This window comes from Spea bombifrons, chromosome 1, assembly GCF_027358695.1.
Source record: "Spea bombifrons isolate aSpeBom1 chromosome 1, aSpeBom1.2.pri, whole genome shotgun sequence".
In the NCBI taxonomy this organism is placed as follows: domain Eukaryota; kingdom Metazoa; phylum Chordata; class Amphibia; order Anura; family Pelobatidae; genus Spea; species Spea bombifrons.
In genome coordinates, this window is record NC_071087.1 from 97,224,308 (window position 1) to 97,248,985 (window position 24,678).

A 24,678-nucleotide genomic window follows, 5' to 3' on the forward strand; every position below is an offset into this window, starting at 1 on the left:
ATTAGGTACACCTTGCTAGTACCGGGTTGGACCCCCTTTTGCCTTCAGAACTGCCTTCATCCTTCATGACATACTTTCTACAATGTGCTGGAAACATTCTTCAGAGATTTTAATCCATATGCAAATAATGGCATCACGCAGTTGCTGCAGATTTGTCTGCTGCACATCCATGATGCGAATCTCCCATTCCACCACATCCCAAAGGTGCTCTATTGGATTGAGATCTGGTGACTGTGGAGGCCATTGGAGTACAGTGAACTCATTGTCATGTTCAAGAAACCAGTTTGAGTTTGGGATTATGTGAGTTTTGGGACATGGTGCATTATCCTGCTGGAAGTTGCCATCAGAAGACTCAGGTAGGCTGGCGTGTTTAAACGATGCGTGTCCCAAGAAAATGTTCCCCATTACACCACCACCAGCCTGAACCGTTGATACAAGGTAGCATGGATCCATGATTTCATGTTGTTTATGCCTGAAAGCGTAAGTCTGACCCTACCATCTGAATGTTGCAGCTGGAATCAAGATTCATCAGACCAGGCAACGTTCTTTCAGTCTTACATTGTCCAATTTTTGTGAGCCTGTGGGAATTGTTGACTTACTTTCCTGTTCTTAGCTGATAGGAGTGGCACTTGGTGTGGTTTGACGTGTTGTGCATTGGTATTCTGCATACCTTGGTTGTAACAAGTGGTTAATTGAGTTACTGTTGCCTTTCTGTCATCATTCTGGTCTGACCTCTGACAACAAGGCATTTTCATCCACACAACTGCCGTTCACTGTATATTTTCTCTTTTTCGGACAATTCTCTGTAAACCCGAGAGATGGTTATGCGTGAAAATCCCAGTAGATTAGCAGTTACTGAAATACTCAGACCAGCCCGTCTGGCACCAACAACCATGCCACGTTCAAAGTCACTTAAATCCCCTTTCTTCCCCATTCTGATGCTCGGTTTGAACTTCAGCAAGTTGACTTGACCACTTCTACATGCCTAAATGCATTGAGTTGCTGCCATGTGATTGGCTGATTAACAATTGAATAGGTGTACGTAAAGTAGCCAGTGAGTAAATATATATATATATACAGGGTTTTCAGATACAAACACAAACCCAGCGTCCATCATCTTCAGAATAAATAATAAATATTTGTCAGAGCAAAATATAATTCCAATATGTTTTGGGTTTTTTTAATCCAAAATTCCATTAAGGTACTCACTAATCATTAAAATAGACAGTATGTTTAATTGCTTGCTTTTATGTAGGATTTAATTTGGACCTAAAATAGTGAAGTCATTACTGCACGTAGCCTGCCAGTGACAATTCCTTATTCACTTCATAAATTCCAAATGATAAATATCTTAATGTACTCTAGAGTACACTAACATCATTAATAAGCAAAGCATGTAAATCAGTGACAGACTAAATGAATATTAAGCAGATATGATTATTCCGTGGTACTGAATCAGTATAGTATGTTGAAGAATTACTATGTGAATCGTTAATAGATGTGCTTTGTTTTTTTATTGTTCCACTAAAATAAATGTAAATGTTGTTACAAATTTTAGATAACATTGTGTTACTTTTCCTCGGAAAGTATGAGGGTTTGTAAATATAATCAGTCAAATATGTTTTATACATGCATTTGTACTAAAGATAAAGTGCTTCTGAGAAACATTGTCACACACTTTACCCTGCCAAATGATTGCCTATACTACATGCTCTTTAATGTACACTACTGTAGTCTGTGTATTACACTAAGGCATAAAAAGGCTGTCCACATGACAATGCATCCAATATTATTACAATATATAAAAATATATTAAAAAAAAATATATAAAATATAATATTTTTAAAACATGGGTATAAAATTATAACTAAAAGCAGCTAAATACACATGGACGAAACACAAAATTACTGTGAATCTCCCTTGGTCTGGGGCTCTCTGCAAGATCTAACCTCGTTGAGTTTCAATGGTCATGAGAATGGTGAGGAATCAGCTCAGAACTACACGGGAGGATCTTGTCAATGATCTCAAGGCAGCTAGGACCATAGTCACAGAGAAACAATTGGTCACACATTACACCATGATGGACTGAAATCCTGCAGTGCCTGCAAGGTCCCCCTGCTCAAGAAAGCACATGTACAGGCCCGTCTGAAGTTTGCTAATGAACATCTGAATGATTCAGAGGAGAACTGGGTGAAAGTGTTATGGTCAGATGAGACCAAAATCGAGCATCAACTCAACTCGCTTTGTTTGGACGAGGATAAATGCAGCCTATGACCCCAACAACACCACCCCCACCGTCAAACATGGAGGTGAAAACATTATGCTTTGGGGGTGTTTTTCTGCTAATGACACAGGACAACTTCACCGCATCAAAGGGACGATGGATGGGGTCATGTACTGTCAAATCTTGGGTGAGAACCTCCTTCCCTCAGCCAGGGCATTGAAAATGATTTGTGGATGTGTATTCCAGCATGTCAAAGACCCAAAACACACGGCCAAGGCAACAAAGGAGTGGCTCAAGAAGAAGCACATTAAGGTAATTGTGTGGCATAGCCAGTCTCCAGACCTTAACTCCATAGAAAATCTGTGGAGGGAGCTGAATGTTCGAGTTGCCATACGTCGGCCTCAAAACCTTAATGACTTGAAGAGGATCTGCAAAGAGGAGTGGGACAAAATCCCTCCTGAGATGTGTGGAAACTACAAGAAATGTCTGATCTCTGTGATTGCCAACAAGGGTTTTGCCATACTACTAAGTCATGTTTTGCATAGGGGTCAAATACTTATTTCACTTATTTTTGTTGTTATTCTGTCTCTCACTGTTCAAATAAACCTACCATTAAAATTATAGACTGGTCATGTCTTTGTCAGTGGGCAAAGGTACAAAATCAGTAGGGGATCAAATATTTTTTTTCCTACACTGTATATATATATATATATATTATAAACGCGTTGTATGGTAACTGGTTCAGACATTTAGTAGTAAGTGCACAGGTGTTGCTGTGTTTATCTTCTGAATGTTAATAGATCTGATATATTGCAATTAATTGATCCAGCTCTCTATGGGCAGTAGTTTGCAAAATATTCTGGGAAGATAGCAAAGGTTCACACAGCTGGGTCAGGCAGAGAAAATATCATGTACATGGAGAACAGGCATTGAAGCATAGGTTCCATAATTGAGGAACAACAGGATACCAAAAAACTTTAATGCCTGGTTGTTCATAACATGTATCACCCACCTTTAAAGCAGAGTATTATTATTGCCATTACTTGTATCAGTATAGCACCTCACCATAAAAATCTTACCCTTCAATAGTTACTTTTATACTGCAGATAAATGTCCACAGGAAGCAACAAACAATGCTATTGACTGATTGTCATACTGTACCAAGTCTACCAGAAAATGTATAAATCTATTTCTACTGGTTACTAGAGTAACAAAAATATATTGTCCAGCATTGTAGAGCCTACTTTTAAACTTTGTCTAGCAAAATAGGATCTACAGGAACATGAATATATTTCTATAATTGTGGGATTATACATTTGGATTAAGCGATGTTTAAGCACAATCAAGCAACAGCCCAAATTTCTTTGGAATCCAAGAATATAGTATGTAAAATGATATGCTTATGAATCTTAAAAGCTGGTTACTTGTGGGTAAGACAGGAATAAGTAACTTCTGAATTTCGGGTGACTACAGACAAATTACAATTTCTTCTTACAATTTTAAGCTTCAGTAAACAAATAGCATTACTTTAATCAAAGTAATCGGTGTATTGATGATAAATGATAATTACATCTTAAGTTGGCATTATATATTAAGTTCTTCTAAAAATGTACATAGAAAACAAAAGGCTCCCAATTTTCATCCAGAATAGGTGGGGCCACAATTCAGTTTCTGCCATCCACATCCTCTTTTCTTCATCTTCTATCTTTATCTTCTCTTCTATCTTCAATCTATCTTCAATATTATATCTTTGACTTCGTCCTCCGATTTGAGCATAGGGCAGAGGACATCACCAGAAGTAGTGCCAAAAATTTCTTCCAGGTTATGTCCGAAAATAGAAAATTAAAGATCACTGATTGAAGATAGAAGATAGAAGTAAACATAAAAGATCTAGTTGGCAGAAGCGAAAGTGGTTAGCAGAAAAGGTAGGGATAAATTTAGAGAGCATGAAAGAAAGAGTGAACAAGAATGAGACTGTGAGAGAGTGAGTTAGAGAGTAAGAGGGAATTTGGGCACCAGGCAACAAATTTTGTTCCCAAATTCCAAATTGGCTGAAACAAATGGGCAGTGAATGTAATTCATTGCCTGTAAAATGAATGGGCCAAAAACTAATCAAAACAGTCATCCAAATCTTTTTTGTTCCATTTGCATGTCTACTTTCTATTCTAGACTAGTCTTGTCATTCTCCTGGAATATTTTATTGCAAATATTGTTGGTGCTATATATATCTATATATATATATATATATATATATATATATATATATATAATGCTAATTATAATCTTTTTAGGATAAGTCCCCATAAGCTCTCTTCCTTCTCCCTCTTATGATTGGTAGGAGACTTTGGGACTGATTTAAGAGATGAGGCTGGTAGGCAGGGGGTGCTATAACCGCTGTCCAGGAATCAAAGGCAGTCACTGATGACCGATAATTGGCTCTGAGTCCAAACCTACAGAGTTCCCATGTATGCAGACATACTACCAACCCCTTTATTGATGCAGATTAACATAATTTCTCTTCATCCTAGTCATAGGAAGTTCAAATGTTATGAATGACTCAGATACATGCTTATTTGTGAATGTGAAGTCACACGCCTAAATATGCAGTCATTCTAAAAGATGATCTGTTTATACAAACTGTGATTGTGGCATCTTCAGGAATTTTAACCCATTATCAGTAGCAGAGAATTTAAAAATCATATCTCTATATACTACAAAGCAATGGATTGTGATCATTTGAATTCTTCTGCTTTTTTCATTGTGTAGTTTACAAAATGCATTGGATATGTGATACAGAATTGCTTGGGCTGGAAAGCCTCATTCTGATGAGTCTTTCCATATTTTCTTCTTTTTTGGATCATTTGCAATAAATAAAATTGAATAATTTCCCAGATATGGAACCAAAGCACACATGTTTCTGTGTTGCTTGTGTCTGTATCATACATTTCAGTGGGTGGCAATGAACCAATTGGCATTTAACAATTATATGTCAAGTATTGCTTAATTTAGAAATAATCGGCAGGGTAAAACTTTGGATGAAGTCTAAAAAGTTGGCATAATAATGTGTCCATCTGTATAAATTATCCTTCATGTAGAAATACTATGTTGTGCTAGTAGTCTTGTTATTAAAAAGTAAATTAATATTGTAAACAAAAGTAGCAACATTGTAACATATATTGTATTTTTAATGTCATATACCTTTTTTATACGCACAGTTCCATTATGTGAATAATAAACAGGCAACATTTGCAACTATATATAATTGTGTATACAAGTATATTTAATCTACATGTGTAGGCTGAGAATATATGTTTCCCTTGGCAAATAGAATATTGAGGAATTTCTTTACTACAGACAATGGTAGAGCTATGTCCCTGGCACCCATCCCATAACTAGTACAGAAAACCCTACTAGTACTAGTACTAGTAAGAAAACCCTAAAGCTATCAGTAAAAGACTAGCATGATAAGGGATCTGAACAATGCCAACAATCCATACAAAAAAGAGCATAGGCTTAAGGAAAGCTGACGTAGATGGAGTTCTTGGCCTCAGAGGTCTTGCTGCCGAATTGTAATAATATTGTTTCTTTTGGTAGATAGGTATAGGTAAACTGTAACATATTAAGGAATGCAATGTGTTAGAATACCCAGCAGTGCTTTCCCAAACAACATTATGCAGCAGCCCCCCCTAGCTTTACACACAACACTATCCTCCACCCTGCATACAGTATCCAGCACCCACCCATACACCAGGGCTGCCATCAGAAGTTTTGGGGCCTCTTACAGAACACCTGCGCACACAGGCAAACTGTTTGGATGCAAAGATGGTGCAGACAAGCAATGGTGGAGACACTGACAAGTTTTTTGAGCACAAAGGTGTCTCAGACAAGCCGGTTGGGGACATCATCAGAGCGGCACGGGAGATTAACAAAGCCTCTACTAGTGAGGCTATGATAAAATACATACAGTCATTACCAGACATAAGCAGTCTCAGGCAATTAACCCCCTCCATTACAGTCTTAGGCAATTAACCCCCTCCATTACCAGACATGAGCAGTCTCAGACAATTAACCCTTTGCATTATCAGAAATGAGCAGTCTTAGACAATTAACCCTCTCTACTGCCAGATATGAGCAGCCTCAGACAATTAAAACCCCTGCATTACCAGAAATGAGCAGTATTAGACAAGTAAACTCTCTCCATTACCAAACATGAGCAGTCTTAGACAATTAACCCCCTACACTACCAGATATGAGCAGTATCAGGCAATTAATCCCTTCCATTGCAAGACATGAGCATTCACAATTAACCCACTCCATTACCAGACTTGAGAAGTCTGAGACAATTAACCCATTTAATTATCAGACATTACACACAGTTCCGTGTGGAGGGACTTCTGAACTCTCAGCTCAGTTTAGAAGTCCCTCCTGATTGGCTGATACTTACTACACTGTCCTACAGCCAACTCTAATTAGAGGTCCAGTGCAGAGCTTCTTTTTTCATGGAAACAGCCTCCCCAATCAGGCCCCAGGACACCCGGGCCACTCACAACTGTTATGCTTGTACCCGCCCAACTATGGTGGCCCTGTCTAGCACCTCCTTCTCCCTGCACACATCATAGCTCTGCAGTCCCTGTCCTCCCTGAATACAACACTATTGGAAGACCCTCTTCTCACTACACATAGTCATTAAGAGTTTGACAACAGATAAAACACATTCAGCCTATCTAACCTGCCCATTTTTCCATATGTAGAGACCTATGCCTGTCCCATGCATGATTAAAGTCCCTCACTTTATTAGCCTCTACTACTTATGATGGTAGAAACAAGAAGAGTTGGCTCTTCCAGGATTTTGAGCCCAGGACCTCTCACACCAGAAGCAAGAATCATACCCCTAGGCCAACAAGCCAGATGTCATCCAGCATCCCCTCCCCTTTGTGCACATGACACTGCAAAGACTTAGTATTAATTCTTGTTTACATTGAGCAGGGAACACAGTAAATGTCAAATCATATTCCACTTTGCTCAGCATGATGGACAACTCCCATGATGACAAGGCTTTTGTAAAAATATACAGATTAGATTATTTTCTTGTGTTTATGACGAATGATACAGAGTGCTAAGCACTGAAACAGCAGGGGTAACCTTAAAACATGAAATACAATTTTACACAGGCTAATTTCCAAGTAGTCTTTTATTCTGTTGTCTATATCCTTTTCTTCACCAGTGAATTGTTCAGAACATGCCTTTGAAATGTTTGTCATTGACATATCAAACTAGAAAAATCATCGTGCATGATGGCTGGCAGTATAGATCAGGTATATTTTTTTTCAGTGACTTTTTCTGTTGCCAGTTGGCTTTTACATATATACTGTATATTATTCAGGACAAATACAAGAATCTGGTTATGATAAAGGGAAAAAATGCTTCATCAGGATTGTATCCAAAACAGATTTTTAATAGAAAGAAAATGTTTACAGCCATAAATCATGTCTGTTTTCTCTGGGAATGTGTCTCCTCTGGGAGCTGAACAAAGACTATATAAGCTCATTTTACAACCAGCCACATAAACTTGGATATACCTTCAAATTGCAATCGAGGTCAGTGCTGACAAACTGAATAAGTAGGCATAATATAAAAACTGCTTCTGCTTAAGTTTAGTAAAGTTCTCCTGCTCTGCATGTTTTAAATTATATTTTTTGTAATTCTTTCTTTTCTGCTCGGGATATTGATAATGCATTTATTATTACAGCTTCCAGAAAGTAATTCAGTCTAATTTAAAAGGGTCAGTTTCACATATCAAGCCAAAAATGCATTTTAAACAACACAAAATATTATTAGCTTTGCTAGAAATATTAATGTTCTTTCAAGTATGAATGAAAAACACTTATAACCCCTTGACTTTTACAGACATTGTTTGTATGGGTTACTCACCCTTCTAATAGTTTTTTGTTTTATATCACTATTTTTACTGAAAGTGGATAAAATGTATTCAAATATGGTATAATTTGCATCTATACCGATTGTCTTTGGAGCCTTTTATCACCGATATATCTTTGGACTTTAGAGACATAGTATTGTATGTTTAGTATTTAGCATACTCTAGTACCTAGCAGAAAAAAGAGACGTGCCATACCCAAAGGAAAGGGCCAGTAGAGGCTCACATTTCACTCCAAACCTGAATGAACATGTACTATAGTGACTTTTGGACACTCTAATAAACACCATGTCTGGGTAAAAGGAGAGTTGGTGATAAGCACCACAGTTATACCCCCCCTGTAGTGCCAAAGGGAATACTATATTAAGTTTCGTGAATAACTGCTGTAAATTTAGGTTCTTGTGACGTAGTGTAAAGCCTGGTATACCAGCCAAACATACTGCAGCACTCGATCTGCCACTGGAACAGGATATTTAGATTGCGCACACTTAATGAATGCGCCAACTGAAGACTGAAGGGGAAGTGGCGCATGATTGATTCACCAATTAGAAAAAGATACAAAACAGGACAGGAGACCAGCGCCACACGCTGGGTGTTTTTCTTTTATTTGTCTCCTGACCTGTTTTGTATCCTATGCTGATGGATGATCAAAGGTTTGAGAATTTGTGGTATATGTTTATGGCAGTAAGACAGGTGTACTATTTCTCGCTCAGTTACTCAGTATCTGGGTAGGTTTTTACTTGCCAACCATTTACTACTTGAGAAATGTAGTAAATAATGATCATGGTTTTAGGATGGATATCCGTCGATACCTGGTACACCTGATAAATAGTCCTTCAGTACGTAATTAAATCTTTTTAATATGGTCATGAAGGGAAAGGATGTATTACTTTTATCATTAGACATTTAATTTACTTATGTAAGAAATACTGGGAAAAGCATAAATTGTGTGAAGTTCTTGCAGCACAATGCTAGTCTAAGCACATCAAGAGTTAATCATTCTATCATTTGAAATGGTGATTTACAAACCACTAAATAAACGCAGTATTGTGTTTTCTAGTGAAGCATTAGAATTTGCCTTTAAATTAACTGATAATGGTTGTGTGATAACGCTATGATTTTTTCTTTCTCTTTTCTGTGCAGACAAAGACATTTGAAACTAAGGACTACACGTAAGTACTTTGATTTGTCACCTATGACTAATATACTAGAATATAAAAATGTTGTTGGATGTTAGGTTGTTACAGGCAAGCTGTGCAATGTAGAATGATGACATAGAGTCATACTGAGCCTTTGGGTTTATATTCAAACTGCTATAAGGACAGATGTCATGAAAATCTTTTTATATATATATATATATATATATATATATATATATATATATATATATTAGAAAGACTACAGCTACAGCTATAGTTGATCTAGAGATTTACCTTGAAACTGGCTGATCATGATGGCATACCTGGCAAATATTGAATCTGAGGGTTCAGGGCCAAAACTTGCAATGACATATTGCTCAATATGCTATTCATAAAGTTCTGCCTCATTCTCTTTTACACAAAACGTTTGAAGGTTTGTGATATTTGGAAGCTATTTCTAATGCTGGCTTTTCTGTGTTCTATATTGTAGTGGTATTAAATGAATTAATTTGCTTTATAATACAGCTATTTGGGTAAAAATCGAGTTAGGCTGTTAAGCTCAAAGAAACTCTGTCAAGGATGCTATCTAAGGGTCCATAGAGGACTCCAGTCTGACTTAATGTGTTAGCACAAGCCAATCACATCATGTGTCTGTTTTGAACTAAGGGAACTGGTTATAATGTATTTAATAAACGTTTAAGGCCTTTGTAATGTATACAAATAGCACACATATCATACTGGTTATTTAGACTACCCACTCTGCTTGTTTTCCTCTGAATTATTTAGCCTTTTTGCACTGTTATGCAAAATGCATGGTATATTTTGAAATACCCTTTATATAATATACTGTGTACATGAATGTACAAACTCATATATTTTCTATAATAGGTATAATGGGCTGTGTCTAAATGTGTCCACCAACTCCTGGGAACTGACCTGATTTGCCCCAGAGGCCTCAGGTTTCCCAGGCGATTATCTCTAGGGCCACATTACTCCCATGGTATATGGAATGGCATCTAAGCTTACCCATACTCTGCCCAGCTCTGCCCACCATGCCAATTCATTGCCATCCTAACCACAAGGCATGCCTAGTGCCACATCCTCTGACCCAGCTTAGCCCCCTCTGTGTGGAGCAGGGAGCAGAAGCTCTCAGAGGAGCGTACCTACCAAGATGTTTATAACACTCCACTGAAGATTCTATTTTTCCCCTGTCTATAACATTTGTGTTTCATGTAATAGACATGTTTCCTGTAACATCTGCTATATAGGATGTATGAGTATAATGTTCAATGTTACCTATTTTCTTATCTCTGTAGCAATCCTACTGTGTGTAATAGCCACATTTCCTAATCATGTTGCTTGATAACCTTCCTGCTCTAAGCAACAATTTCCCCAGCTCACTTGTCACTATGCATTTTCACAGAATGTAATGGTCAGTTATCTCATTCCAGTCTTCACAATGTGCGATGAATTTAATGGGCAATTGTCCTGCATGCTTCTCTGTATTCCATCTGTATACTACAATATGGGTAATTTTTCTGCTCTCTCCTCAATTGTGTTGACTGTAACAGGCCATGCTCCCTTGTTCTGTCTGAGTGATATCCTACCGGTTCCTTTCTTTCTTTCCGTCACTTTACTGCGAGAAAATTAAAAAAAGATCATCTGCATTTTTATATTCCGTTCTGCTGAAAGGACTTTTTCAGGTAACTACCAGTTATAGAGCCATTTCTGTAACAAAACTGGATCAATTTAACTACAAAGTCATACAAAATATAGTTATTTTCCAATAAACATAATATTTAAACGCGTTTGATGCTACATTTTACAAGTGTAACAGAAAAAAAGTAAAAAAAAAAAAAATAGGATTACTGAATTTCTTTTGAAAGTCCAATAAAGTGTAAAGGAACGCTTGTGTCTCTTTTGTGGATAACAAAAGCAACAGAGTACTATAAATGGCATAAAAGAATACCAAATGGCATATTAAATTCCGCATTTAATACATAATAATAAGAGTGGCAGAAGTCAAGGTGAGTTTTATGTTAGGCAGATAAAAAACACAGTAAAAGATATAGTAAAATAAAATATATTTTTGCATGTACCCCTAAGGCTCAGTTTAAAGCCTTAAAAATATAATACTTAAATAAAAAAAATATAATTCTTTTGTGATTGCTTGTTAAATCATGTGATATTAGACACATACAACTGGGGAATGTTAAGCCGCTTTAAGTAAAAGGTTACAAATTGTGTGCAACTGACTCTATGTGATTAGATGCAGTGGCACTTAAAGGTGCTGTCGCACCTAGGGGGGGCATATTAAAATGTACCCACATAAGTGCCGCTTCACATAGAGAAAAGTAAAAGAAACCTTAAAGGTAACACCATTTCAGAGATGGGCAGGCTGAGCAGTGAAGACAGACAGGATTAAGAGGTAATGCTGAAATGTTTCAAGAAAATACAGCCAAACTGTATGTAATTTTTTAGAAAAGGAATAAATACCATAATAGTTCATAATAATATAAAATTCTAGGAAATTTGAAAAAAAAATATCTATTCAGAACAACACCATACGTATCATACAAAACAAAAACGCAAGGCTGAAAAAGTATGTGAGATATGGTTGATGAACAAGGCAGATATGTTCCTATTTATTTTGGATCACCCAGTAAACCCTTTAGAAAGTGTTTTTAAGGCTTCTCGGTTCTTTCATAACATTTGACAAAATACCTCTGATTAAGGCTTGGGAATAGATAGATGTGTAAAAAAGCTTAAGGTGATTTTGAGAACATAATAATGCATTATTTCCAGATCCTTGCTTTGACAGCACATATTGTTAGTGGGATGTAGAGATGTGTGTGCGTCATGCGTCTGTGATCCAAAAAAATACAAATTCAATATTTAGATGTGCACCATAATTTTATGCACTATGCATGCCATAGCAAATTAAGTAGCCAATATTTTTATCGTTAATGTAGCCAGTTGTAGGGTTACAATCACAAGAGCTTCCATATAGTACTGTTACACTTACAGAAATCCGTGCTATCTGTTATTAACTCCCACATAGCTGGAATGTGTCCTAAAAAGGTAAGGAAATTGCCTTTTCCTAGTGTGGATTTATATGAAAGAGATATAAAAATGTCTCTCTTCAGGAAAGACAGCATCTCCTTGGGAGCCTATAGTCTATCTGTGCCTCTTTCCTTTTTTTCTGGGCGCTCAAAATGTTTCATGGGTACAGTAGTCAAAAGCCACAATCATTTGTACATAAAATGTGTAAATTGGTACAGCAAAAATTGTGTATAGAAATTAAACTGTGTAAATAAAATAAATCCTTCCGAATACATAGATTTCTAAAGGTTACAATGTCTCAGGTATCGTTTTCTCTTGGTCTGCCAGTAACTTCTATCTACACCTCCTAAAACAAAAAAGACTCTTTTTTTGGTTATTTCAAATGTTAAGAGGTAGGCTAAAATGCATCTACCTTTACTTATCTCAACGGAAGTTTCTGATATTACTTTGGTGATTGCTCCTCAAGGGGCACATTAGATTTTCAGAACCATAATTGTTCAGCTGTTACAACATACAGGGAAGAATGGGAGGATAGGATAAAGGAAAGGACATTACCTGTACATAGATTAAAGACCTGAATTAAGGTCACAAACACATGCTCAAAAATAAAAAACACAAATGGCTATTATTGATTTGAAGTAGGCTGTACTAACATTTTAATCTGTCATTTTTAATTATTTTTTTAAAAGAATTTTAAAAATTCTAATGCTTAATAAAATAGTATTAAGTCTATGACATGCATTTTAGAATCACAAAAGATTAAAGTGGGTCCTCATGTGGAAGTTCTAATAATTTATCAAGTGTCTTACCAAGTACAAAGAAAACAACCCAACACAATAGGCCAGGAACACTTTGCTTTTAATTGGTATTGACCACAGGAACCAACCCATGATGATCAATATTTACCCAGTACTATGTTATAAATAATGGTTGCTGGTACCCTGACAGACTAACCACCAGATCCTAAAGTTTTTCAAAATCAAATCTGCACTAACATAAACTGCCAACTTCTAAAACCTGGGAAATCATGGGCAGACGGAAAGGTGTAACTTGTTGATAGCACAACCATAAACCAAAAACACTTTTGATTTTGCAGTTGCGAGGTTCCTCTGGATGTGGGTAAGGATAGTTGACACACATTTCTAATTAAAAATGTTATCTTATGCCATCCATTCCTGCCGTTCATGATTGTTTTTGTGCAAGCCCAGCAGGTTTAGATCAGCAGTCATGCTCACTTTTTTTTATAAAGGTTATTAGAACTTTCCTTCATATTGCATGTTAACATACAGTAATGAAGAGGGCATTAGAGTGGAATAACCATTATAATTAAAAGTAAATATTAAGTTTTACTTAATACATAACATCTCCTACTCTTTCTCCACTTCTGTTAAATTTCATGTATATCTGTGTAGTCAGTCCTTAGTACTATTCCATAAGAATTTTGTCCTAAAAAAACCCATATGTTCATCGTTGCACTCATGTTTGACCATGTTTCGATGTACGTTTGCTCGATGGCAACCTCTGCTGCTGCTCATCGCATCCGCCGGGGCTTCTATGCTGGCCCTCCGTCATAGAAGCCCCGGCGGAATTGCTGGCAGCAGCGGAAGTTGTCTGTGCGCATCAGGCAGATCTTCCCCGGCTGCCAGAGAGGAGGATACTGGTTCCCTGCAGGGGGATCCTCCTCTCCGGCAGCTGTGGCCGTCTGTGCGATGTGCTCAGACAACCTCCACTGCTGCTGGGGCTTCTATGATGGAGCACCAGAAGCAGACTTTTAACCATTCTTTTCACCGCTCATTTAGTATTACGTAAACATAATTCATTTCAAATATTTGCTGATAATTGGGTTTAGTTATGTATGTTTAGCGATAAATACAATGTTATGGTTTGTGAAAGCTTTGCATTTGCATTATTATCTTCTGATTAACACTCAAATGCATGTCATTATTTTGCTGTTTAAAGCAAATTAAACCTAATTAAACCAAATTTTAATCATAAAATATGGAATTGTTGATTGTATGTTTGATTTTATTTTTAGTCATATGTTGCAGTAGTTTCTTCAATTAGCCTCATGTAGTGACAGTTGTAATCCGTTTGGGAACATTGAAATGGTTATGTTCCTTGTGGGCCAGTGATAATCGCCGGGGGCAGACTTATGATATTTAGCCCAGGGGGGAAGCCTAATAGACCCAATAATTCTGAAGTAATATCATGCAAACTAAGATAAAGCAACAACATGGAAACTATACACAATGTTCAACCACTGCCTTGTTTAATTGAACAGCGCATCAATTTCTATGTGGGGAAAATATCATAAATAAGCATACGTCAGGTTTGTATGTGGCCTTATATTAATCAGTACCATATTCTAGGCCAACTAAGGCTTAACAAGGCACTGTCACACAAGGCACTGTCACACAAATGCAGATGTTTTCTTCAACAAGAAAGTGAATGGATATTCTCTAAATTGACAACCTTAAGTCAATTCTAAAAGTCTTAAAGGTACTGGTTGTATCTTGTCAATTACTGCTCAATAAATTCTGCATTCTGAAACTACTTTCAATGTTATAGATAAACATTGATATAAATAACTAAAGAAACACGTGCTGTGTGTTAGCACAAATAATATTTGTGGTAATAACTTCCATAATAGAATCACAATTAAATAGCAGTGCACCCATGTATAAAAAAAAACTATTAAACCATTTTCATTTGCACCAAATCTGGGTATCAACAGCAGACAGGTAAGAACGTCATTATTAACTACATGTCAAACAGAGATATTGTTTGTGGTGGCTCATCATTATAGGTAGCTGTGTGCAGTACATCATATATGAACATTTGCCACCTGATCCTAGCCTTAATTACAATGTTGGATTTTTCTTTGCATTAGCTAATCAATCACCAAGCAAATGCCTAATACTACCTCCTGCCTTTTTTCACCCAATAACCAAAATCCACAATTTCAGTCTTATTTTAATTTATTAATAAAACAATGTCTAATTTTATCAAGTAACAATAGAGTAACAGTGATACATAGGAGAAAGCAAAATAACCATGCAAAAAAAAATAAAAATATATATATATATATATATATATATTTTTTTTTTGCATATTAGTTCCTCGAGAAATTAAATACAGATACTTTATTGGCCATATACATACAAAAATAATACTTTTGATTTTAGAAGCTTTTCTTGAATAATAAAGTATTAATCAATTGAATCCTAAAGATAATTATGTAAATGAAGACTTGTTATTCTGTTTAAGGGTTAAGTGTTTACTAATGATTTAGTGTTTCAGTCAATAAGGGCTAAGTGTCTCAGCTGTGTAAATTGTTGGCACTATATAAAAAAAGATGATAATAATAATAATAATAATTACAGCACTCGTATATGAAAATAATACATTTGTTTTTCTTTTTTAAATCTTCCACATTTGAGGCCTAGTTTCCTGTATGATTTTCCTTGATCAGTTGAGTCCCTTACTTTATGACAGAAACAATAACATCTAAAGTAATAAATGTGCTTACAATACCCAGCAAAACAAATGGAGTACATATTTTGACTGTGTTCATGAATGTGATAACGTGGCCATTTGATTATACGAAGAACAGAATCTGCAGAATCCAGTCTGTACGAGGTTAAGGATTTTGGAAAAGTGTTACTCAACCAGTGGAAAAATAGGTTCTCTTCTTTATCTCATGGTACAGGCACATGGTGTTTTATTTTTAATGAAGGACTGAAAATGTAGCATCTAAACATATTTGCCGTGAAATACTTTAAAGCATGTAAAAACACATCTCACATAGAAAAACAAATGTATTATTATAGTCCTCACGTACTACATTTTATGAAATATGTTTTTAGATTTGTTCAGGCTAACTCCTTTTTGTTACAATATTAACATTGAATTTTGAGAGTCCTCTTAATTGGTCATTTAATCTGTCATTGATTTGCAAGTTCACAATGGGATGGTTAAATACAAAGGGGATACTTTACACACATTTGTCCTGTTGTCAGGGATTTTATGTCTATCCCATGCCTGTTTAAATTTCCTCACTGTATTAGCCTCCACAACCTCTTCTGGGAGATTTTTCCATGTATCTACTACTCTCTCAGTAAATTTGAACTTCCTTACATTTTTTTCTAAGCTTCTAAACCTCTAGTTTTAGACTATGACCTATTCTTCTAACATAGCATATCCTTTCAAATAAGGTTGTGTGTCCTGTACTTTGTTAAATCCCTTTAAGTGTTTAAATGTTTCCATTGCATCTCCCCTCTCTCTTCTTTCCTACAAGCTATACATTAAGATCCCTTAGTATTTCCTGATAATTTCTATCTTGCAATTTACCATTTTTTTAGCCCCCCCCCCCACTCATTCCTGTCTTTCAACTTTTGCCTTATCCATTCAACTAGTTTGACATCCAAACCCAAAAACTGTAACTTTTTTTAAAATTAATTTTAGTTTTCTATGGGGACAGTGTGTAAGTGAATTTATATATGTTGTATGTTGGAAAGGGGGGCAAGGGCCAAAGAAAGTACAGTTGACGTTGGGGGGCCCAGAGCAATTTTTCACACCACGGCCCTGTGGTTTCTAGTTATGCCCCTAATTTTAGGTGATTGTTTTAACACAAAGATGTTTGTTCAAACGGGTGATTTAAAACACTTTGAACTGATGAAATCCCTTGCATGCAAAGCAAGTATTTACCTTAATCCTGGTCAGCTTGTGGCCTTCAAGGTCCGGCGTTCAATATCCCCTTCTTTAAAGGGCTCTGTGCATTAATTATTTGCTTATATAGCCCTAGTTCTACATTTGTAATCAACTAGAGGTGAATATTAATTGTAAGAATTAAGATGACAAAATGTCTGACATGTATTATAAAATGAAATCGAGATTAATAGCCCATGTTAACTTTCCTGATGGTATGCAATGAATTTTTTAAATAATCAAGTGAGATCTTGTTATTAAAATTTCATGCGTGCTACCTAATTGATTGTTCAGTGATTAAGATATAATGGATTGTGAGCGATTGCATTATTAAAACATTCTATATGCGCTGATATGACCCACGCAAAACCTGGATCGATGTTTTAACTTGTTTTGAAACGCTAGACTACCACAAATAATAGGAACTAAACTCCATAGAGCCTTCGAGTCCTGAAACGGTTGGTCGGGTGGTTATATTGAGGCCCCCTCTTACCACCACCAGATTTCACTTTCTGGCTGCTGAGCCTCGGGTACCTAACTCACAGTACACATTTGAATACATCATTTGTATCCATATCTTCCAATGAATAAAGATGGTGTAATTTAGAAAAGAAAGAAAGAAAGAAAAAAAGGGAAAAGAAAAAAGATGAAATAATTATACAATCTCTTTTTTAATACATTAACATGGTGAGTTGATGCCTTTGAAAGAACTATTGGTACATTAAGTGGCATTTTAAATGTAAGTTGATTTTAACCCCTTAAGGACAATGGGCTGTCCTAAACCCATTGAAAACAATGTATTTTGAGCCCGTACATGTACGGGCTTTGTCATTAAGGGGTTAAAGTTGCATTTTTGTCCTCTATATAAGTAATAACTGTGTCAAACTTCTTCAGTTCAGTTTTTTTTACTTTGCTACAAGAGATTCTTGATTGGCTTAGCAAAAGGGAAACACTACTGTAATGTGGGTTTGGTTACAATTAAATGTTTCTGTTAATTTTTAAGAATGTAGTGGTTTGCAGCAGAATTAAAAGTAGAAAGTATTCTCTAAGTTTGGGTTGTTTCAAAGCAGTCTGAATTAAAATGTTTGCACATCTAAAGTGATTTTACTGTCACTTACATAGTAAGGGTTTCAAAAGATTTCTCACAGCTTGCCATAGACATTTAATGTAAATACATGCATTTCTGTTACTTCTGCTTCTGGTTCACTTGAATATTAGATGAACATTGTAGGGTATTAATTCATAGGTTCAACCTTTTGACCACAATCTTTGCCCTCTTTGATCCTCATTGATTTTATCACATTACACTACGCTGACAAATGTACAGACATGACCCAATGACATCGCTGGCAATTACAGATGTTTGCATTGTTTTATTGAAGCAAGTGAGAGTAAATCTATAGTATTTAGATTGCTTTATTTTATCTGTAGTGGGTTCCGTTGAAAACTGACGAAAATCACAGGCAAAAAATATCAGAAGATGTAATAAATTAATAGACTACAATATGCTGTACCATATGCTGCAGTAAAATGAATTTGGATGTAATCTAAGGATACTCCCCCATTTTCCTGAAATGACAAACCATCAGAAGACAACAACAGCAACTCCTTCACAGATGTTTGAGCCCCATGACCTCATCATTGGTGAGATTATAAGTGAGTAAGAGGTCCCTGTCTGTGTTCCCCTTTGCAACTTTGTATTGATTTGAGGCTTTTGTGCGCTGAAACACTTTTGTTAACAGTTTTTGTGTATTGTCAGTTGTTAAAGTAAGATTTCTGATATGTTTTTCTCTGCAAGTTAGCAGAAACATTCTTAGCTCATTATTGCAGAATATCAAGACATGACAGACATATTGGTATCCCCTAGTTTGCACCTTCATCATGTATGTCTTGTTTATATGATGTTGTTTAGAGAGAGCTATTTTGTTCACCCCTATTGTAATAATGTGGACATGCGCATAAAAACATAGACATCTGACAGCAGGTAAGATCCATTTGGCTCATCTAGTCTACCTATTTTACTGATGTAAGAATCAGGTCTTAATCAGCCCTTTATTATGTCTTAGATTCAAGATAGCTTTATGTCTACCCGGTACATGTATAAATTCCCTTACTATATTAGCCTCTACCGCTTCTCATGTGAGGCTGTTCCTTTTATCTACCACGCTTTCAGTAAAGTAAGACATCCATACACTATATCTATCATATGTAAGGATGCAAGGTCTCAAACAATTGCTTAGAGTAGAGGATGTTAATTAATATTTTAATTAATAATATGGAAGAGCAAGTATACTATGGAAAATGTATTAGGAAATTATTTTTAATAAAAACAGCAACACTATAACTAGATTCAATAACTTCTTCTATCCAGATTGCACATAAAACATTTTCGTACAAGCTATTTACTGGCTTTATTTATAGTATTTTCTTACTTCATAGCAGAACAGATTTAAATATCTGTTGCCTAGACAATGCTTATAATTAATTAATTCAGAATACTTGATATAGATCTATCAGGGACATGAAGAAAAAAAAACACTTGCATGCGCATGAGATAGAAGTAATGATGAATAGTTGAATATCTGCAAAAAAAAAAGAAACTTGTTCATAGTTGCGTTTGAGGAGGGTGAATCTATTAGAAGCATTGATTTATGTAAAAGGACAGATTAAAAATATTTGTAGTTTAATACTTTAAATCAAAGTTATGCTTAGAAGAAAAAAAAGGAAATATGCCTTTGGATGTTTTTGGTTAGTGTGTAAGCATCCAGTTGTCTGCCTATCTATCTATATATCTATTATGTACACTCATTTTATGCTTATCCAAATTGAGAACACACATGGGGTTTATTTGCCTGCCATCAGTGCTTCTTCTAGTGCTAGTATATGTCATGCTGAGGCTCCTGCTCAGTGGGCCAGCAAGTAAAGGGGAAACAAAAAGTGAGAGAAGCAACACAGGTCACTGAAGGGTTTCAATCATTTTTCACTTGCTGATAGGACTTCTTCTCTTTGTGTTCAAAACTGTCTCTTCCAAATGCTGTTAATTCACAATAACATTCAAAGTAACGATATCCAAAATAACAATAAAGTGAACAAACTTAAAACCCCCTATGACAGAAGGAGAAGAGGGATGTGCACCTGTTAGTTTGCAGTGTCTTTGCAGACATGATACAGACATTAACGATCAGGGGAGGGCTGGCATCGTTTGGCCCATGGACATTCTCAGACTAATACACAGTCATGCTAACAAACACATGCACACATAATAACAAACACACTCACACATACACACATTCATGCTAACACACCTACATGTACACACTCATGTTATCACACGCATACACACTCATTCTAACACACACAATCACACATATACGTCCATGTTAAGATACACACGTAAACACAATCATGCTAACACACATATATTCTCTCATGCTAACACACTTACACAGACATGCTTATGCTAACACACACATACTCATGCTAACATACATAATTACACATACACACACATGCTAAAACACTCAGGTAAAAACACTCAGGTTAACACACTTACACATACATACTCATGCTAACACATACAATTACACATATACACTCATGCTAATGTACACCCCCAGAAATAGACGTATGCTAAAATAAATACATACTCATGTTAACACATACATATACACTTTCATGACAAACACACTTACAAATACACACATGGTAACACACACTTACACATAAACACCCATGCTAACACACATAATTACACATTTACACGTATGCTAATATACATAAACAAACACACTCATACACACAGATGCAATGTCATGCTAACACATTTTCACATACATACTCATGATAACACACATACTTACACATATATACTCCTACTAACACACATGCACACTCATGCTAACATACACGCATGCTAACACACACAACAAGGACTCATTACACACTTATACACTCATACACACTTATACAGCCTCATGATAACAAAATACACCCATGCTACCACGCATACTCACTCATGCTAATATGCACACACTCATGCAAACACATACACATGCTAACATACACATACACACTCATGCTAATACACACACTTTCACATACGCACTCATGCTAATACATGTACAACTGCACATACGTACTCATGCTAACACACTTTCACATACACACTCATATTAACATACCCATGTTAATACATGCATAATCACTGTAACATAGATGCATGCATACATACTCACTCCCTCTCTAAGTCACTTACCATCTCTCTGCCTCACTCAGTCATTCCCTTACCCTCTCCATCATCCTCTCCCTCTCTAATGACTTAACATACATTCCCTTAGTTTCTCCCTTGGCCTAAAATGTTACTGAACCCATGGTGGTAAATATTTTGAAATGTTTGTTCTGTTAGCCTCAACTTATAGGAAGTGAAAATGTTTGGCAATTATTATCTGTATTAACGGTGGCTAGTTTGAACTAGTGACACGTTTGAATAATTTTCACGATCATGAATGTGTTCCAGTGCAGTGCAGTAGATAATGCTAGTGGCAGATGCAAAGCTATTGCAGTCCTGGTGTGAGGGTCATAAATCAAATTCTGTCATTGGATCACCAGAAATAGCAGGATAATTGGGCTCTATTGGGAAGGACACATTGTCGTATGCTACCAACAACATTTTTCATGAGGAATTTAACTTTGATTAAATATACTTTTCTTCCAGCAAAGAAATTAGCACATTCCACCTAAATAGAGGAAGATTTTGTCCCCACATTTTAAAGGAAAATAAGGGAGGTTAGATCTTTTAAGTGTAGGTCATCACCTTAATACTATAGTGCCAAGTCTATTATCCTGCTTTAGATTAAAAAATCACAGTGATATGTTGCAGAAACCAAGTATTAGCTTCCGGGAAAAAGGCGATGTTACAGATACGGCACTCAAATATCTTAATTAGTTTGCAGATCCAGAATTCCTTGAAATGAACTCAATTTAAGAAATGTTTACTGTATGGAACTTGGAAGTCTAAAGAAGCATGTTCTATCACACATGTTCCACATGAAAGCATTCAACTATTTTTAATTTTATTTTAGTAATACTATAACAAAAATTAAGTCCTCTTAATATGATTATATATGTATATATTTCCCCCCCAATGGAACAGTATATAAATATGAAGCAGTTTATTAAGTGTTTTCTTGACACATGGACTGATTGAATGCCTTTTATGGATTGAAGTGATTCTATATGCAGTAACCTTTAAATCGGATTTCTATATAATAACTTTCATTAATTATACCTTCTTTGCCTTTGAATAATATATTTTCTTTCTTGTGAAGCAAAACGTGCATGGCTGCGAAATTGCAAATTAGATGGTATGTGACACTAGGGGTACATTCTTATTACCCCCTGCAGCTAATCTGAAGACATGTCAGCAACTTCAAAACATTAGTCACTTTTTTGGGGGGGGGTGTTTTTCTTACTGCTGGTTGGAGGCTGTCATAGTATTATACAATTAGAAATTATAGAATTCAATGCAGAACATGCAGACTTCATGCAGAATCTTTTGACCTGTCCCATGTGTTTGAGACTACTTCAACCAAGAATAGGCAAAATTTAACAGCTTGTGAATTATCGAGTTATTGTAAACATTTTTGTCCTGTTGTGCCATTATAGAGGGTAAAACCTCCATCAATATATCAGACTGATCCCGCTGACAGGAAGTGACCAGACCCAAACCGGGGTAATTTTTCTTGCATCAGAGAGCAACAACCCCAGACATATGTTTCAGCCTTCAAGGTCAGCCTCTATGAGAGCAGTTATTATCTCAATCAAGTCTGTTCAATTGAGGGAGCTGTCAGGACGGTTGTGGCTTTAACTCCCTCACTTCACTATTTATGGTAAAGGACAAACAAATGTAGATTACACAGATTTGCATTTATGAATCTATTCATTACATAACAGGCAAGTTCTTTCTTCTGCAGAAAGGATTTTCATAATATGTGGTGAATATGAAGAGTTAAAACTCTCCCTTCCCTGAACAAACCTCAAAAAGTCTAGGGCCAGATTAAGCTTTTACTCCTATTTTAATCACATTTGCAACGCTGTTTTGCCTACTCTTGGTTGAACTGGTCTCATACGGATTTATTTCTGAAGTATGTATGTGTTTCTATGGTTCTAAATTTGAGGCAAATATCACATAGTCCAAAAAACATCTCATCTCTGAAACTTCAGCAGGAAAAAAATATAGTGTGACAATTGAATATCTATCCTAACAATAGAGTCTACAATAGAACGCTAGAAGATGATGGAATAAATAATTTATGGAATCAGTAGGAACACAAAATATTCGCATGCAGTTATTGAGAAAACAAGTCATGCTTTCCTTTAATGGGTTCACAAATGAAAACACTGCTGGAAAGTTTATTTAAGTGCAAAGGAATTAAGTATTTTTTTAAACTGGCCTTACTTGCTATAATCAGGATTAAAATCACAAAAAAACTTGAACAATATATATGATCCATCTGTCTTTTTTTATCCCCTTTTTCAACTGTACCTTGAATTGCTATCCTGGTTTTCATCTATAATATTACTGAGCAGTCTTGTTCAAGATTTAAAGCAGACTGATTTTTGGATGACAGCTGTAGTCAGTTTAATGCACAATGTCATGAAAGGACAGAACAATGAAAATATAAAACATCAGGCTTGTTGCATATGTATGCCTTGTTCAGAACAGCGTCTAAATTTTGTCATTTTGTGAAGCCTAAAATACATTTGGGATTACAAGAGATTTACCCTTCAACATATGTATGAGACAATATGCAATGGAAAATGAATCTCTTTCTTAGTCATTCTTGTATGGCAATTCTAGTCTGTTCATTCAAAAAGCAAATCTTTTTTTTTTCGCACCCAATCTAAATTAGGGTCTAATCCATATAATTAGGGAAATGCCATCTCAATGTATTTTTTTTATTTAAAAACAAAAATACTCTATTTACAAATATTTAGTAAATATTTAATGCTTTTTAATCATATTTTATATGTATACTTGCCAAGTTAAAAGGATCCACTGAAAAACACAAATTAAGTTGATTAACAAGGGAGGGAATTGTGTGTGTGTGTACGTTTTAAAATAGCTCATGTTTGAGTTTTCTTAATGTGCTAGAAGTCCTTATTATATAGGGATTTAAAAATACTTGTATATTAAATATTCTTTTATTTTGTCTGCCATATAAAGAGGTGCTGACAGGGAGATCAATGTATGACTTTTCTCTTGAACAAAATGTAGCAATATATTTTTTTTGCTTACTTAAAATTTACTATATATATGATATACTTTTATAATATATATATATATATATATATATATATATATATATATATATGATATACTTTTATTGGCAGGTTTCTTGTGTAAATTGTTTCTATATATAATAATCCTACAGGTATATGGTTATGGACGACAATTTCTAATTAGGCAGGCATTTATAAATAAATGTAATTTTTTTTAACTACACCACTACTTTAACCAGTAGCTTTCACAGCGAGCTTTCAAGTCATGTATGAAGCTAGGAGTTTAAGGGATAAATAATTGATTCTATTTTCAGTTGAAGACATAAGCC

At 35.6% G+C, this 24,678-nt stretch overlaps 1 protein-coding gene across 1 annotated transcript in view; it reads left to right on the top strand.

The window, feature by feature from the left end:
• Window positions 1–24,678, top strand: part of PTPRD (protein tyrosine phosphatase receptor type D) — a 691,347-nt gene that overhangs the window by 102,469 nt on the left and 564,200 nt on the right. Inside the window, exon 3 of the mRNA XM_053465969.1 lies at window positions 9,303–9,331. The gene's annotated coding sequence lies outside the window, so the exon portion shown is untranslated. The remainder of the gene's footprint in view (window positions 1–9,302; window positions 9,332–24,678) is intronic.